Here is a 20,300-nt window from a genome sequence, read left to right on the forward strand (position 1 = left end):
TCCAAGGTGGGGCTGCTCTAGTAGGTGCATCGGTGGAGGAACCAACCGGCGGTGATGATGGAATAGTAGTTGTTGTTGTCACCCAATGCATCCTCCTGTATCTATCTCTCAAAGGTACAAGCACGAACATACATACCAGTAATGCAACGAGGAATATACTGAAATCTTGCCTGAATATCATGATTCAAACCACCAAAAAATCTATCCATTCTATCATCCTCAGATTCTTCTAAGTCACAATGATGCATATAAGATTTGAACTCTTGGTAGTAAGCATGAATAGTGTTGTTGCCTTGTTTAAATTGTTCAAATTTGCAAAGCAATTCACGACGATAGTAAGGAGGGAAAAATTGTTGTCTCAATACATATTTCAAATATTTCCAAGTTGTGGGTTGGTTATCAATGTTTTTCTTACAATGCACACTCCACCAAACAGAAGTGAAACCAGTAAATGCTCTAGTGGCAGCTCGCACTCGCTCAAGTTCAGAAAAGTCATGGTGACTAAAAACTTGTTCTACTTCAAGCTCCTGATACAGACACCGCAAGTACTCTTGTGGTTCCTTCATTACTGCCAAGTAAAATATTTTCTAGGCGAGAGGCTGGTTATGGAAAAACGATGCAGAAGTATGTGATTCCGGCTCTACGTCAAAGGAGGGTGTCGCATTCAACAAATCAAAGAGGTATATTAGGCTCCCTGCCTTCATGTACTATCCAAGGCATGCAAAAGCCAGCATTCAGGGATCCAAGTATCACCAGGATTATAATTGAAGAGATGCCAGCTAATTTAATCCCTTCGGATGAAGTGGAGCCTTGCTTTAGAACCCCAAGCTACTACTACAAGTTTAGCCAGAAAAGCAAGCTTACGTGAAGGTCTCCTAGTTTTATTATGATGTATTTTTTATCCCGTTGAGTGTTTTCTTGTATTTTCATTGAGTCCCGTCCGTGTTGTGATGTGAGTCTGTAGCGACCCGACCCGAATGGATCAAGTCTCTGTGCTTAAGTGTCATCCCTGGATCGGTATGTTGACACACACAGTACTCGAGGATTTATAACAGAGGTAAATCACATGTATAAGTAATGCAAAATACTATTACCTCAATCCAAATAGCGGAAGTAACAAGGTTGTGGATTCCCATCAACACCAACGGCAAAGTTGAGTGTAGAAATCGTAACCCTAACGTATCACTTACTCGTTGTAAGATTCCTGCAACATGAGACGTTGCAGCCACAAAGGGTCAGTACATTGAATGTACTGGCAAATTCACACCATAGAGAGAAATGATGAACAATGGCTATCACTACATGCATATTTGGCTGGTGGAAAAGCTCTATGGTTATAGTTTTGCGTAAAGCCAATTTTCCCTACTGCAAGGGAATAAATTTTATTTAACTATCATGGTGGTTGTTGAACATTGAGAATGGTTGACAGCATTCTCAATCCCAATTAAGTAACATCATTATACCCAACAAAATTATTTAAAGTCACATGATGAGATTCAGATGATAATCCAGGTACTAGATACTCAAGTTGTCCATAATCGGGGACACGGCTAATCATGATTAGTTTATACACTCTGCAGAGGTTTGCGCACTTTTCCCCACAAGACCCGATCTCCTCCGTTGGATTTCTCGCACTACATGGTGCTTGAGAAACGGATGACCGAGACATAGTCTTTCAGAAGCGTTTGCACCTTACGATGGGTAGACCGTACCACCTACTACCCCTACATCTGCTAGTCTACCACTGTAAGAGTTCACACGACTTAATCAACTATGCTAGAGCCCATAATAGCTTGTGGCTGCACACGGAAGTTTCTAGCATGAAAAATCTCATGATCCCTTTGAGCCTGGGTGGCGGTCCATAAAAAAAACAGGCAATCCTGGTCTACCCAGGTGCCTAGACAGGCAATACTAGAATAACCAGGTGCCTCAATCCACCCATATGTGTGTTTAAGTTGCCACCTTAAGTAAACCATTAATTAACAATCTCACATCTGTCATGAAATACTCTCAAACCCAATCCACGTCTACGAGCATAGCATGGCAACGAAAGCATAACGTAATAGTAACTCCCAAAGTTTGAATGCAGGGCAATAGGTTCCTACCTCATCAACTACTTCCGAAAACCCACATGTTATTAATCCTACTCATGCAATGTTTGAGGGTTGTAACTAATGCATAAAAACTGGGTACGAAAAGGGATATGATCAAAGTGTGAACTTGCCTGCAATGTTGATGAAGATGATTCACACTCAAAAATTTTGATAGATCTACTCGTCACACTCCGGTCAATCTATCGTAAGCAAGCAATAGTAACCATACATAAGCAATCACTCAAAAGATCAGAAAGATCGAAGAAGTCGATTCGGAAAACATCAAAACCAAGCAAATAGCTCTTGCAACATAAAACAATTTCTAACGGTACCAAAATTATATGAATTTGGCCTTATCAGAAAGTTTAGGTCAAGGGCTTCGATTTGCAAAAAGAATCAACTGAAACGGAGCTACGAAACTCAAGTTATGATCAAACGAAGTTTGAATTCAAATCTGATCTAATTCCAATTTTAAACTCTTCAAAGACATGTTTGAGTTGGATTAATTGATAGAGGAGATCATAACGAAGAAGTGGGCGTTGGTTTCGTTGGATTTGGACAAACGAGTAAAAAGTTATGGCTATTTGAAAAATCAGGGCCAAGCCGTTTTACGGAAGAAAAAAAATAGATACAGGCTAGGGTCTAATGTATAAATACGTAGACTAATTGATAATATAATTACTTTATCGTATTAGTCTAAAAAAATAATAAACTACGAAAGTATAAGAAGAAAAAAAAAAGAGAGATACCTTTATAAGGCAGACAAAAGATGACTTTGGAGAGAAGAGAAAAATTCTAGAAGTCGCGCCGGAGAGGAGAAATATATTTTTCTTCAATGAATCTAGTCAAACCAAAATATTGATTTAACCCGAATCAGATGATTTTTGAAGGCTCTATGGGTCTATATTTATTGGTGGAAAAGAGGTTTAGAGGTTAAAGGCTAGGCAATGTGGGAGTAAACGTAGACGAAAAATATACGAAACAGACAAGAAAAGAGACGGATGGGCCTAAAGGCCTTCGGCCGGCCGCGCGCACGCTGCGGTGCAGTTTTTTTTTGGAAAATTCGGCCTAAGATAAAAAAAGAAAAAAAACTAAAAAGGCTGGCTGGGCCTGGCCCATATAGGATAAAGAAGAAAAAGAAAAATAGGGCGCCCGCTGGTACTATGATGCGCACGTGGGCGACAGTTAGTTTCAGGCGCACACGTAGTTTTTTTTAAACAGAATGAGATAAACTAAAAAACAAAAATAAAAATAAAACTTTATATAGGCATATTATATATCAAAATTTTCAGAAAAAGATTTTATACGACTTGAACATTTTTCTAGCATTAAATAAAACACACACAAATTCTAATAATTCAAAGAGTGCTACTGGTCTAATAAAATCCAACAAAAATCATTTTAAAAAAATATCAAAATGATTTCAAATTTATTTCTCTCCAATTTTCTGTTGTAGGGAATCATGTTACCCTAATTTCCATATATTTTATTTTTTGAGAAAAATAATTTGAATAAACTCAAATAACTCCAAATTGAAAATAACTTCAAAAGAACTTTGAATTTAATTCTTTGAAACTCCCAACTCATATTTCATATAATTTGAAGAAGTCATTTTATCTTCTCTCATGAAAATCATTGAGCTGCATGAAGTTTATGAGTTGAAATATTTCCAAATGAAATTCAATTATTTTCAAATACCCTTTCATTTAATTTAAATGGAAGAAGTCATATCATCTTCGCTCAAGGGTTTTGTATTTGAAAATAATTTGAAATCATGGAGATCGGAAAGCAAATATGAAAGTTTGGGAAAGTCCTTTTATTCCCTCTCATTTAACTTTCAAAAAGTTTTGAATTCACTCACTTTCAGACAATCAATCAAACAATCAATCAAATCTATCTATTTATTATAACATTCCAAAGTTTAGAATTTTGGGATGTTACAAACCTACCACCCTTAAAATGAATCTCGTCCTCGAAATTCGGAGAAGCTAGAAAGAAATAGGTTAGGTTCGGGGTCTTCTCAAAATCCATCGATCGTCTCCGGGGTCTCGGGTGCTACCACCCTTAGAAACGTTGTTACGGTCCCATCAATACTCATATACTCCATCCTTATTTTTGACAGGGCCGGTCTTCTCAGATTTTTAGTATAATTCCTTTCTCTGGGCTCTTCCGGTAATGGCATAACCTTTTCCTCAATTCTTCTGTACTTTCATCTTGGTAAGGTTATTCCGAGACTGGGTCTTCTTAGCTGACGGGTCTGGCGCCAATACTTAACAACTATCGATATCTCATGGTGGTCAACCATTTATGGTTTCTCCTGCAGGAAATGGGTCTGGTTGATCCTCACCGTATAACCTACGGTTGGCAAAACTGCCTTGTACAAGGGAAAAATACCTATACCATTCTAAGGCTTAAACAAGGTTTTGATCGTCGTCTCTCTACTATAGGTAAGTCAATCAGATTTACCATCCCATATAGCAAGGCGAATAATAAGAGTAAGTCGGTATGGTGATCAATCCATCCCGCACCCAAATCATTACCTTGTATACAGTTTAGCGAATCTCGCATTCTAACACTCGGTCATCCTCACAAGCATTGCAGAATTTCTCTTGTCGACGAACTGGGTTCGGATAAATCCATGGATTCTGCAAGCCAAACAACCATCTATCATTCCTTCACCACTCTCAGGTTTGCGTAAACTCCTATAAGATCGTCTATCGATAAACGTCGTATCTTCCTCCGGGGTTTTTCCTTCAGCAAGAGTGTGCTTGCTTCTTGGCAGGTCCTGTGGCCTGTGGGTTATGGCCCATCTCATCACTTGTAGTCCTTGAACTTATCATCGGGCAACTGATCATTATTCCAACTTCCAACTTCTAGATCCCTAGCATACTTAAAATCCATCCAATTGTATCGTCTCCCTTCCTTCTATTTGTACAAGACTAAGACGTGATTACTCAAACTCATCATGGAATTTCCATTGATCCATATTTCCAACATCATACCTCCTTTATATCCAATAGTAATTTATCTCTTCATCCTCGTGGGATATCCCACATACCGAGATAAAAACTTATACTTATGGAGTCCATATTCCACATCATTATCCTTTCTAGGGTCAAGCGTCCTTACAGGGGAATATTGGCCATCTCTGCATGGCACTTCTTCAACTGGGAAACGTGAAACACATCATGAACCCTTGACAGTCCTTCGGGTGACTCCAACTTGTTGTCCACTTCTCCCATACGCTCCAAAACTCGGTATGGTCCTATAAATCTCGGGGCTAACTTTCCCTTAACTCCAAATCGTTTAACTCCTCGCAAAGGGGCACACGAAGACATGCTCTGTCTCCAATTTCATAGACTACCTCCTTGCGTTTTTAAGTCTGCATATCTCTTCTGCCTGGACTGAGCTACCTTCAGTCTATCTCGAATCAACTTAACATTCTCTTCTGACTCCTTGATCAACATTTGGTCCAAACAACTGACGGTCTCCAACTTCATCCCACACACTCTTGGGGTATCACACATATCGAGACAAAACTCGTATTCATTTTGTCTGAAATTCACTCAGTGGAGTATCCTTATCTTTTCCAGGGGTCAAGGGTTCTTACAGGGTACTACCACCCTTAAAATGCACAAATCTTCCATAGACCATATTTCTCATATCCTCAAAATGGCCAAAATTCTTCTTCATAGAGTAACAACTCATAAAATCCATGTTAGTACCAACGATGCTACTTTATTCATTCTCAAATGATTACTATCTATTGCTCCTCCATTACATGTCTAAACTCAACACCTCAATATAAAAGAAAATGTTCTCACTTCTACTACTCCATTTCTTTTGTTGCAAACTCAACTACCTAGCACAAGTTTCCTTCTCCTTGGGGAATTCTCTGGCAAAGTGCCCTGCTCCATTACAACTAAAACGTATTACTTCTGACAAGTATCAAGGTTTCCTTTTTGGGCAATTGTTGAGGTAGTGCCCTGACTCCTTGCACCTGTAATAGGTGATATGACTCAGGTCCTTCTTGGAATCCAATCTGCTTCTCTTCCTGGACCTTTCCATGCCAATCATGGCTTCTATTTCTTGTGGGTCATATTCTACTTCCTCTGTCGGGAATTATACTAGATCCCCATTCAAACAATTTTGGGAGATGTGTCCTTCTTCTCCACATGAATAGCAAGACTTAGTGCAGGGTTTACTTAGGTCTTCTTTAGGCGTGTCCTCCATCTCTTCCTTCATCACAACTTCTTCTAAAATTTCCATGAGGGCTCCTTTCATTACTTCTTTCTTCTGCTGGATGGTTCGTTGTACCATGGGGTAAATGTGACACTGAGCAGGATAGTGGGTAGTCCCTTCACACAAGAAACAAGTAATCTGCCTAATTGGGCATTCTTCAACTGGGTGACTTCCTTCACAATTAGGGCATTCATCCTTGTGTTCTTTATGGGTGTGTCCAATTTCTCCACAAATCTTGCATGCACAAGGTTTCTTCATGTCCTTTCTATAAGGCTTCAACTTCTGGGAAACAAGCCGAGACTTTGGCAGAGTCAACTTAAATTCTTTCCAAGTGGTCACTCCTTGCCATCCATTGATGGTTTGGTACATCCTCCACCAAGTAGCAGCACCTCTTTCAAAGCACTGAAGAGCATGCTGGGTCATATCCTTTCCGACTATAGGGTTATTCTCCATGTTCCGAATCCATCGGTCCGTCTCCAATTGACTTATCGGTCCAGAAAATATAAGCTCATCTTCATTCATCCTCTATTGGGTCCATGGGTTTGGGGTGAGATAAGAGAGATAGAGAGGGATACACACAATACAAACAAAAGTTTTGAAAAGACATATTTTATTTGTGGCCGTCGGGAAAAACATCAAACAAATGACAGCTCACAAACGTCGCATCTAACGTAGGTGTAATACAGGGGTTTGGTCTTCTAAAGGTCAATAAATCTTCAACATCTCCAAACTCTTCAAGCCTTGTTCATGCCTCCAATGGCTTCTTCCGATCGTGCTTGTCCTTCTCAAGTTCTTTTGCCAGATCATCTCCGTTGACGTGAAATCTCTCGTGACATCCTTTAATACTCCAGAGTTGTATTTCAAACTTCTAGGTTTCAACATCCTTGGCATGAACCATGGTCTAGTTCCTGATGAATCTCTGTTTTCTCGAGGTTGTAGCTCCTCCAGCTTGGCTACTTTCAGCTTTTGGTTCATGAGTTCTTCACAAAATACTTCCTTGTCAAAATACTGCTTCTTGTAGGTCCATCTTAACTTCTTGATGTAACACTCCAGATCCTGGTGATACACTAGCTAAGGTTAACTTCACCTCTTGCTGATAGACGCTCCATCAGCCTTCTACCATCCAATCCTTCCATGCATATGCATGCTTAACTCAGCACGGTGACAATAGCATAAGCGGGTGATGACATAATGGGTAACCATGTTTCTGCTCTTGTCATTCCCATGAGCTATCTCTCCATAGTTGATATCTCCTGCCTAAGAGTTCTCTTTGACAAAACTTCGAGTTCTCATGCTCCTTGTTTGAGTCTTTCTCTGATACACCTTGATCTCAGGTATTGACAACTTCCATAGTCTGCCAAGTTCCATGAGGGTAGCCTTCCTAGGTCATACAAATCTGGGAATTCTTCAGAGCCTTCAAATTCTACTTGTCTTCGGTCTTCAACCGTTGTAGTTTCCATTATTCAGATACACGGAAAATACTCTTCATTCCGAAGTGGTCTTAGTTGTCCAATATCTTGTACTTCTTGGAGTGGTCTCGTCAGTCGAATCTTCATGAGGTCAAAAGGGAAAAGTGGGTATGGTCTCACTAAAGGGAATTTTTGAATAAGCTCAGAAGAGAAGAGAGGTAAAAGGTCTTTTTGAAAAGTAAAGTTTTAGAGAAAGATCTTTCCTATGGGATTGCCAGTTTCTAGGGTCACGTCCTACAGTCAACATGTGCTCTGATACCATCTTGTAGCGACCCAACCCGAATGGATCAAGTCTCTGTGCTTAAGTGTCATCCCTGGATCGGTATGCTGACACACACAGTACTCGAGGATTTATAACAGAGGTAAATCACATGTATAAGTAACGTAAAATACTATTACCTCAATCCAAATAGCGGAAGTAACAAGGTTGTGGATTCCCATCAACACCAATGGCAAAGTTGAGTGTAGAAATCGTAACCCTAACGTATCACTTACTCGTCGTAAGATTCCTGCAACATGAGACATTGCAGCCACAAAGGGTCAGTACATTGAATGTACTGGCAAATTCACACCATAGATAGAAATGATGAACAATGGCTATCACTACATGCATATTTGGCTGGTGGAAAAGCTCTATGGTTATAGTTTTGCGTAAAGCCAATTTTTCCCTACTGCGAAGGAATAAATTTTATTTAACTATCATGGTGGTTGTTGAACATTGAGAATGGTTGACAGCATTCTCAATCCCAATTAAGTAACATCATTATACCCAACAAAATTATTTAAAGTCACATGATGAGATTCAGATGATAATCCAGGTACTAGATACTCAAGTTGTCCATAACCGGGGACACGGCTAATCATGATTAGTTTATACACTCTGCAGAGGTTTGCGCACTTTTCCCCACAAGACCCGATCTCCTCCGTTGGATTTCTCGCACTACATGGTGCTTGAGAAACGGATGACCGAGACATAGTCTTTCAGAAGCGTTTGCACCTTACGATGGGTAGACCGTACCACCTACTACCCCTACATCTGCTAGTCTACCACTGTAAGAGTTCACACGACTTAATCAACTATGCTAGAGCCCATAATAGCTTGTGGCTGCACACGGAAGTTTATAGCAGGAAAAATCTCATGATCCCTTTGAGCTTGGGTGGCGGTCCATAAAAAAACAGGCAATCCTGGTCTACCCAAGTGCCTAGACAGGCAATCCTAGAATAACAAGGTGCCTCAATCCACCCAGATGTGTGTTTAAGTTGCCACCTTAAGTAAACCATTAATTAACAATCTCACATCTGTCATGAAATACTCTCAAATCCAATCCACGTCTACGAGCATAGCATGGCAATGAAAGCATAACGTAATAGTAACTCCCAAGGTTTGAATACAGGGCAATAGGTTCCTACCTCATCAACTACTTCCGAATACCCACATGTTATCAATCCTACTCATGCAATGTTTGAGGGTTGTAACTAATGCATAAAAACTGGGTATGAAAAGGGATATGATCAAAGTGTGAACTTGCCTGCAATGTTGATGAAGATGATTCACACTCAAAAATCTTGATAGATCTACTCATCACACTCCGGTCAATCTATTGTAAGCAAGCAATAGTAACCATACATAAGCAATCACTCAAAAGATCAGAAAGATCGAAGAAGTCGATTCGGAAAACATCAAAACCAAGCAAATAGCTCTTGCAACATAAAACAATTTCTAACAGTACCAAAATTATATGAATTTGGCCTTATCAGAAAGTTTAGGTCAAGAGCTTCGATTTGCAAAAAGAATCAACTCAAACGGAGCTACGAAACTCAAGTTATGATCAAACGAAGTTTGAATTCAAATCTGATCTAATTCAAATTTTAAACTCTTCAAAAACATGTTTGAGTTGGATTAATGGATAGAGGAGATCATAACGAAGAAGTGGGTGTTGGTTTCGTTGGATTTGGACAAACGAGTAAAAAGTTATTTGAAAAATCAGGGCCAAGCTGTTTTACGGAAGAAAAAAATTAGATACAGGCTAGGGTCTAATGTATAAATACATAGACTAATTGATAATCTAATTACTTTATCGTATTAGTCTAAAAAATAATAAACTACGAAAGTATAAGAAGAAAAAAAACAAAGAAAGATACCTTTATAAGGCAGACAAAAGATGACTTTGGAGAGAAGAGAAAATTTCTAGAAGTCGCGCCGGAGAGGAGAAATATATTTTTCTTAAATGAATCTAGTCAAACCAAAATATTGATTTAACCCGAATCGGATGATTTTTGGAGGCTCTATGGGTCTATATTTATTGGTGGAAAAGAGGTTTAGAGGTCAAAGGCTAGGCAATGTGGGACTAAACGTAGATGAAAAATATACAAAACAGACAAGAAAAGAGATGGATGGGCCTAAAGGCCTTCGGCCGGCCGCGCTCACGCTGCGGTGCAGTTTTTTTTGGAAAATTCGGCCCAAGATAAAAAAAAGAAAAAAAACTGAAAAGGCTGGCTGGGCCTGGCCCATATAGGATGCGCCCGCTGGTACTATGATGCGCACGTGGGCGACAGTTAGTTTCAGGCGCGCGCGCAGTTTTTTTTAAACAGAATGCGATAAACTAAAAAACGAAAATAAAAATAAAACTTTATATAGGCATATTATATATCAAAATTTTCAGAAAAACATTTTGTACGACTTGAACATTTTTCTAGCATTAAATAAAACGCACACAAATTCTAATAATTCAAAGAGTGCTACTGGTCTAATAAAATCCAACAAAAATCATTTAAAAAAATATCAAAATGATTTCAAATTTATTTCTCTCCAATTTTCTGTTGTAGGGAATCATGTTACCCTAATTTCCATATATTTTATTTTTGGAGAAAAATTATTTGAATAAAACTCAAATAACTCCAAATTGAAAATAACTTCAAAAGAGCTTTGAATTTAAATCTTTAAAACTCCCAACTCATATTTCATATAATTTGAAGAAGTCATTTTATCTTCTCTCATGAAAATCACTGAGCTGCATGAAGTTTATGAATTGAAATATTTCCAAATGAAAATCAATTATTTTCAAATACCCTTTCATTTAATTTAAATGGAAGAAGTCATATCATCTTCGCTCAAGGGTTTTCTAGATTGGAAAGCAAATATGAAAGTTTGGGAAAGTCCTTTTATTCCCTCTCATTTAACTTTCAAAAAGTTTTGAATTCACTCACTTTCAGACAATCAATCAAACAATCAATCAAATCTATCTATTTATTATAACATTCCAAAGTTTAGAATTTTGGGATGTTACAGAGTCGGGCTTAGCCCAAGTTGCCTGCGTGCATCTATAAATAAAGGTCATATGGCCATGTAAAAGGAGGTTTTTTAGTTTTATAGGAAATACTCAGAAAACACATCTGATGGATGCGCCACATTTGTGCTCTTGCGTCCCTCGTTAGGGTTTGATATTGCATCGTGTTTCGGCGGCGTTGATCGTCAAGACACAAGCGCCATTTTGGTTCTAGCAATTCTGCAAGGGTCAATCCACTCTGCATTCTTTTACCCTCTAGTTCTACTAGTTCACGATCTCTGTCTGCCTAATTACTCCGTCGCCATCGCAGCCGCTAATCACCATTAGCTTAATCCCTCCATCTATCCTAGTACTACTACACCATGTGTGTACTTCTGATTAATCCACTATATTTCATCTAGCTACTACATACGCCTGCAAGCATTTCCTATCATCTGTTGTTTTACGTTCCTTCCTACCAACCCCAGTGCTACCTGTCTGTGCGTGCGGTGAAAGATCGGGCCACCCAAAAATTCATCTCAATGCTACTTGAGGCATATCAGCTCCCAAGCTAGATAAATAGCAGGATTAAATTTACCCTCAAATGACGGTAAAAAGATAACCTGACCATGTGCTTGTGTGTGTTGTCCCAACTCTCGTGATGGTGAAGATGTGTCCGTCGTCCAAGAACTTCTATCTCCGGAACCCATCATGATTAGTAGACACAAGAAACAAAATTCGAGAATAATGTTCCTATGAGCTACTAGGATGTGGTTGTAAAGTGCTCACATTAAAGCAAATATCAATATCTTACAAGTTCTTACCATGCGGTAGGTGGTGACAGGCAACCAGCGGTGTCAAATAACTCCGAAGATTGTGTAAATAATAGAGGCGAAGGTGTCCCGATCTTACGATGAGATGATAACTATCGATTTGGTGGAGACGACTTTGACGATCCCACTACAAACGTGCACGATGTTGCGCCTTAGCAATCGCTAAACCAATCTCCTGAGGTTACTGACGATGCCAGAAGCACGGTCAGCCTGACCACGAAGGTCTATTCCTGCAAGCAATCGAAGAACGAGCAAGAATATGATAAAGCAATCTGAATATTGCGAATATATATGAAGTATTGATAATGGTGGGAATCCGTAAGCGGTCTCCGTCTGGTCGTTGGACACAAACGAAGTACACGAAGTTGCAATGGCTAACTTTTAACTAAACAAATCCCAAGGAAAATGCTACTAGATGGATCTACTTATATAGGAGCAAGGGGTGGCGTCCAAGGAGGTGGAAGGACGTCCCAAGGCAGCCTAAACTAACCCTAGGTCGTACAAGACTCATGGGCCCAAGTGGAGGTGGTGCAACACCTTTGGACTAGTTGTTTGACTCGGATTCTGGTGCAGCGTGAGATTGTTTCGTCGATATCTCAATGATCCGAACGAATTTGAAGGTGATTCCAATTGGGTTAGAAAGAGCACGAAATCTACTTTCTAACAAAAAAATCACCCAATTTGGAGTCCGTATGAAAAAGTTGTTGACGTTTTGAGTAACGTATGTCTGTGCAGTCCGAATCTGAATCAAGAACGTGAGAGACTTGGACTCTATCTTCTCTTAGCCCAAAAGTGACGTGAGAGAACTTTTTGAACAGAACCTAAACTTCTCCTTTTCCCAAAAGGCTCAGACGGGCTTGGAAAAAGGATGAATAGATCTAACTTTTTTTTGTGGCTTTTCCTTGGACAATAGGTAAGAAAATAAATCTAATCTAGAAAAAACTGGAAATTCTCACCGAGCAACCTCAAAACTGATACCACTTGATAGAGGCGAGGGTATCCCGATCTTTCGATGAGATGATAACTATCGATTTGGTGGAGACGACTTTGACGATCCGACTACAAACATGCAATGACGTAGCGCCTTAGCAATCGCTAAACCAACTCCGAGAGGTTATTGACCACGCCGGAGCACAATCAACCTGACCACGAAGGTCTATTCCTGCACACAATCAAAGAACAAGCAAGAATATGATAAAGCAATCTAAATATTGCGAATATAGATGAAGTATTGATAAAGGTGGGGATCCGTAAGCGGTCTTGGTCTGGTCGTTGGACACAATCGAAGTACACGAAGTTGCAATGGCTAACTTTTAACTCAACAAATCCCAAGGAAAAAGCTACTAGATGGATCTACTTATATAGGAGCAAGGGGTGGAGACCAAGGAGGTGGGAGGACGTCCCAAGGCAGCCTAAAACTAACCCTAGGTCCTACAAGGCTCATGGGCCCAAGTGGAGGTGGTGCAAAACCTTTGGACTTGTTGTTTGACTCGGATTCTGCTACAGTGTCAGATTGTTTCGTCAATATCTCAATGCTCCGGACGAATTTGAAGGTGATTCCAATTGGGTTGGATAGAGCACAAAATCTAATTTCCAACAAAAAAATCACCCAATTTGGAGTCAGTATGAAAAAGTTGTTGACGTTTTGAGTCAGGTATGTATGTGCAGTCCGAATCTGAATCCAGAACGTGAGAGACTTGGACTCTATCTTCTCTTGGCCCAAAAGTGACCTGAGAGAACTTTTTGAACATAACCTAAACTTCTCCTTTTCCCTTATCTTCATATGTGGATTGTACAAATGTCCCATACACCTACAATTAGACAAAACACAAAAGTGTGTGAAGTATTTTTGTTCTGGATAACATAAATAGATTATTGAATAGTTTGCACTAGAAATCACGTGACAAATATGCATGTATGCAATATTTTTGGTCATATCCAAGGTAGTCATGTCCTCATCATTCAAGCGGTTCCAAGGGGAACGTATGTATACACGGTGTAGAAATATGTGGAACTGGGTTGGCTATATATGGTAGCAAACTATTAGCAATAATCAATCAAGAGATGCAATGTTGAATAAACGCTCAACGACAGTACTGTGATGGTCCTAGGCTAGACCGAACTAGAGACGCGAGCCTAGAACACTAATGAGGTCACGTCATAGCACAACTAGCATCAATGAAGGATACTAAGTAGCTCTGGACAGGAAGATATAAGTGAAGATCAAAACGGTAGTAAAGATAATGATGTGAACCACAGCAAAGCAAGATATATCAACAACTTTATCTCCAACTTTCCTCTGGAAAAGTTTGTGCCAATTTTTTGATAATTTTTTTCAAAAATGGTATTGGCTCAAGCTTTCAAACTGATGAGGACATCAATACCATTGTTACACCCACAGCCCCTGCTGCTATACATACTGGACCAATTACTAGAGCTCGCGCACGCCAATTGAATTATCAGGTACTTTCGTTTCTTGGTAACGATTCTAATTTTTATGAGAATATGATGCTGCCTAAATTGGATACATTTATTTTGCTTACAAATGAAGGGCCTAGCTTGGACAAGAAAGATGAACCTTGGAACAAGTTCAAGCATGGAGATGATGGCATGCGCAAGGGGATCTAGAACTGAGTTACAAGTGATGATTTTAGGACTTTGAAGCCACCATAAGGAGTGCATGAAGCCTTGGACGAAATACACAAGATGCCACTTCATAAATTTCGTCCAGAGGCTATTATAGGTGCTGCGTCACCTTATTATTGGGCCAGGCCCATGTAATTTCGAAATACATAAGTATAGGCTATTTTTAGAGTACGTATGTGTGGGGAAACAAGAGATAGACTTGATTTCGGACCCCTCCACCAAGGGCCACGAAATTCCCCCCCTCTTCCTCCATATATACAACCCTTAGGGCGTCGTTTAGACTTTGGGTTTTGTTTAGGTTAAAGTTCACCATAGCTTAACTTCGCGTACTTCGTTTGTGTTCAACGACCAGGAAAAGGTGTCACAGAACCCCACCTTGATCAATAAAGCTTTCATCTTATATTCGCAATATCCAGATTGCAATCTTAGTTTCTTGCTTGTTCTTCGTTTGCCTGCAAGAAAAAGACCTTTGTGGTCAGGTTGATCGTACTCCGGCGTGGTCAATAACCTCTCGGAGTTGGTTTAGCGATTGCTAAGGCGCGACGTCCTCACACGTTCGTAGTCGGATCGTCAAAGTCGACTTCCTCGAAAACGATAGCCACCATCTCATCGAAAGACGGGACACCTTTGGCTCTATCAAGTGGTATCAGATTTCCAGGTTGCTCGGTGAGATTTTACAGTTTTTCGTAGTTTAGACCGAGTCTGTTCTTCATACCTCTAGTCCACGAAAAAGCCAACAAAAATTAGGGTTAGTTCATCCTGTCCAAACCAATCTAAGCCTTTGCATAATCTTTTCTGTATTTGCTTTGTTGAATTTGCGGTTGCATCGTCGTGTCAAGTTGCTGGTCTTAGCGTCTAGTCCTTTAGAGTTTCGAGTTCTGTTCACAGGTTGTCACGTCGCCGCTGCCATATATCACCACCGCATCATCATCATCACTGTTGCCATATACCACCACCACACCAACTTCATCGTCGCTGCCATATTCACCACCAATTCGAGTCCATATACGCCACCACATATCCGCCGCCATCACGCCAATCCGAGTCCACCTGCAACATATATCCGCCACCAGTCCAGTTTCCACCAGATTCATCGCCGCCACCAGTCCGAGATTCCACCAGATTCATCCCTGCCACCGGTCCTAGTCCGACTCCAGTCATTGTTGCTTTTGTTTTCAATTTCCAGATCACGCGATACTCCGAGTCGTGACAGAGTAGGACTCCCCAACTTTCGTGCACCCGCAGAAGAAAAATAGTTCCAAACTCAAAAAAAAACTAAGTCTCGAAAATTCTGGCTAGGCAGTTTTTAGACCATTTGTAGACTTTTTCGAAAAAAATTTGTTGCGGAAGCAAAAAAAAAAAGGGAAAAAAGCGCAAAAAAGTGAAAAAAGAAAAAAAATTCAGAGCGTGCTCCTCCCTTGTTTACATGCAGCGCCGTGAGTTTGTTAGTGTTCTTGGCTCGCGTCTCTAGCATGGTCTAGCCTAGGACCAGCACAGTATCGTCGTTGAGCGTTTTTTCAACTTTGCACCTCTGAATTGCTTATTGGTGACCTCTTTTGCTACCATATTATAAGCCTTCCTAGATCCACATACATCTACGTCGTTCGTTTGACTCTCCCTGGTAATCGCTCTATCCAAGCTTTGAGAATTTTGACTACGATGGTTGCCGATCACTGCCTACTGCTGGGTAAGAACTGGTAAGAATTTGAGATTTGCTTGACGGATTTGTGACACCACCACCACCTCTTGTTAGTAGTCTATAGGATCATATTCTTGTGTGTTTCTATTGTTGCTAACCATGGCAGGATCACAAGCCGACGAGACTGACTGGGAGAACATGACGAATAAGGAGTTGCATGATGAATTTCAGCAAATGATGAGTGGACAGGTGCAAGATGTGCTAAACAGATTTGAAGAGGCCATGGAGAAGATAGATGGCATGGAGAAGACATTCGAAACAAAGCTCGATAACATGTTTAATGAATTGCTCGCGCGTCTTCCACCACCACCACCGGCTGCACCTAATGCACCTTTACAACAACAACAACAACAACAACAACAACAACAACAACAACAACAACAACAATAACAACAACAACGACTACCTCCACATCGCGAATCAGCCCTCCGTCGAGCGAGCCATCTCCCTCTTGCACCTGGCCAAACTGTTGGTGCTGCTGTTGATACTTCTGTGGCTCCTGCTGCTGATGCGGAGGAGGATGATTTTGCGGGAGATTACGAGGATGAGGTTGATCAAAATCAGAACTACGTGCCACCACCAGCACCGCAACCACCAGGTCGTCCACATGCAAATAATGGCAATGGTAGGCTCACTCTCAGGTACGTGATCATGACCATCTCCCTAAACTGAAATTGAATATTCCACCATTTGAGGGTAGATATGTTCCTGATATATATCTTACTTGGGAGTTAGAAACTGAACAACGATTTACATGTTTACAATATCCCAAGGAGCGACGTGTTCCTGCTGCTGTTTGTGCTTTCACTAGTTTTGCATGTTTTTGGTGGTCTGAGCATTGTAGATTATATCCTATTCCAGCTACTTGGGCTGCTTTGAAATATGCTATGCGTACTCGTTGGGTTCCACCATATTATCAACGTGAATTACTTCAAAAATTGCAGCGTTTAAGACAAGGAAATTTTTTTGTAGAAGAATATTATCAGGAATTAAAAACTGGCATGATTAGATGTGGTATTGTTGAGGAGAATGAAGCTATGCTTGCACGTTTTATGGGTGGATTAAATAAAGAGATTCAGACCATTCTAGAGTATAAGGAGTATACTAATATCACTCGTTTATTCCATCTTGCTTGTAAAGCTGAACATGAAGTGCAGGATCGACACGCATTGGCGCGAACTAACTTTTCTGCAGGTCGATCTTCATCATGGACACCACGTGCATCCTCTACTTTCATTGCACCAGCACCTCCATCAGGTGCCACCTCCAGCCGTGATACAAGAAAGCAGACACAACCACCACTATCTGCCAAGAGCGCACCTGCTGGGCTTGCGCAGAGTTCTGCTTCTTCCATGGCATCAACAAGGCACACAAGTGATATTATTTGTCGTCATTGTAAGGGAGGAGGTCATTATGCGAGAGAATGCAAATCTCCGCGTGTGATGATTGCTACCGCGGATGGTGGATATGAGTCCGCTAGTGACTATGATGAGGAGACTTTGGCTCTTATTACACGTGAAGAACATGGTGGAGATGATTCTGATCATGAGACGCAATACATGGCTCCTGAAGATGCTCACAGGTATGAATGTTTAGTTGCTCAACATGTTTTGAGTGTGCAGGTCACACAAGCTGAGCAAAATCAGAGGCACAATTTGTTCCATACCAAGGGAGTTGTGAAAGAACGTTCTGTGCGCGTCATCATAGATGGAGGGAGCTGCAACAACTTGGCTAGCATGGAGATGGTGGAGAAGCTTTCTCTCACCACAAGACCACATCCGCATCCTTACTACATCCAATGGTTCAACAACAGCGGCAAGGTTAAGGTAACACGTACTGTTCGTGTGCATTTTAGTATCTCTACATATGCTGATTATGTTGACTGTGATGTGGTACCTATGCAAGCATGTTCCTTATTACTTGGTAGACCATGGCAATTTGATAAAAATTCTGTACACCATGGTAGAAACAATCACTATACTCTTGTTCATAAGGATAAAAATATTACTTTGCTTCCTATGACTCCTGAATCCATTTTGAAAGATGATATTAATAGAGCTAATAAAGCAAAACAGGAGACGAATAAGAGTGAAAATCAGATTGTTGCAACAGAATTTGAGCAACAAATGAAGCCTAATAATAAACCATCTAGTGTTGCTTCTGAAATCAAATTGAAAAGTGCATGTTTACTTGCCACCAAATCTAATATTGATGAGCTAGATTTCAGCGAATCTGTTTGCTATGCTTTTGTGTGCAAAGAGGCATTATTTTCATTCGAGGACGTGCCTTCCTCTTTGCCTCCTGCTGTCATTAACATTTTGCAGGAGTTCGCTGACGTCTTTCCAGAAGACGTGCCACCGGGATTACCACCTATTCGAGGGATTGAGCATCAAATTGACTTAATTCCCGGTGCATCATTACCCAACCGTGCACCATACCGTACCAATCCAGAGGAGACAAAGGAGATTACGCGTCAAGTACAAGAACTGCTCGACAAAGGTTATATACGCGAATCCCTTAGTCCTTGTGATGTTCCTATCATTTTAGTGCCAAAAAAGGATGGTACGTCACGTATGTGCGTTGATTGTAGAGGCATTAACAATATTACTATTCGCTATCGTCATCCTATTCCTAGGCTAGATGATATGCTTGATGAATTGAGTGGCTCTACAATATTCTCCAAAGTTGATTTGCGTAGTGGATACCATCAAATTCGTATGAAATTGGGAGATGAATGGAAAACAACATTTAAAACTAAGTTTGGATTATATGAGTGGTTAGTCATGCCTTTTGGGTTAACTAATGCACCTAGTACTTTCATGAGGTTAATGAACGAAGTTTTACGTGCTTTCATTGGACGATTTGTGGTAGTTTACTTTGATGACATATTAATTTATAGCAAATCTTTGGAGGAACATTTGGAACATTTACGTGTTGTTTTTGTTGCTCTACGTGATGCATGTTTGATTGGTAACCTTGGAAAGTGCACCTTTTGCACCGACCGAGTATCTTTTCTTGGCTATGTTGTTACTCCACAGGGAATTGAAGTTGATAAAGCCAAGATTGATGCTATTGAGAGTTGGCCGCAGCCCAAAACAGTCACACAAGTGAGGAGTTTCCTTGGCCTCGATGGTTTCTATAGGCATTTTGTGAGAGATTTCAGCACCATTGTTGCACCTCTCAATGAGCTTACCAAGAAAGATGTGCCTTTTCTTTGGGGTACCGCACAGGAAGAAGCCTTCTCGGTATTGAAAGATAAGTTGACACATGCTCCTTTACTCCAACTTCCTGATTTTAATAAGACTTTTGAGCTTGAATGTGATGCTAGTGGAATTGGATTAGGCGGTGTGTTATTACAAGATGGCAAACCTGTTGCATACTTTTCTGAAAAATTGAGTGGGCCTAGTCTGAATTATTCTACTTATGATAAAGAATTATATGCTCTTGTTCGGACTTTAGAAACATGGCAACATTATTTATGGCCCAAAGAATTTGTTATACATTCTGATCATGAATCTTTGAAACATATTAAAAGTCAAGCTAAACTGAATCGTAGACATGCTAAATGGGTTGAATTCATTGAGACTTTTCCTTATGTCATTAAACACAAGAAGGGAAAAGAAAATGTTATTGCTGATGCATTGTCTCGCCGCTATACTATGCTTTCACAACTTGACTTCAAAATATTTGGTTTGGAGACCATCAAAGATCAATATGTGCATGATGCTGATTTTAAAGATGTAATGCAGAATTGTAAAGAAGGAAGAATGTGGAACAAGTTCGTCGTTAACGATGGATTTGTGTTTCGTGCTAACAAGCTATGCATTCCAGCTAGCTCCGTTCGTCTTTTGTTGTTGCAGGAGGCGCATGGCGGAGGATTAATGGGACACTTTGGCGTGAAGAAGACGGAGGACGTACTTGCTACACATTTCTTTTGGCCAAAGATGAGACGGGATGTTGACCGTTTTATTGCTCGCTGCACTACATGTCAAAAAGCTAAGTCACGACTCAATCCTCATGGTTTATATATGCCTTTGCCTATACCTAGTGTT

This window comes from Triticum aestivum, chromosome 4A (genome assembly GCF_018294505.1).
Source record: "Triticum aestivum cultivar Chinese Spring chromosome 4A, IWGSC CS RefSeq v2.1, whole genome shotgun sequence".
Taxonomy (NCBI): Eukaryota; Viridiplantae; Streptophyta; class Magnoliopsida; order Poales; family Poaceae; genus Triticum; species Triticum aestivum.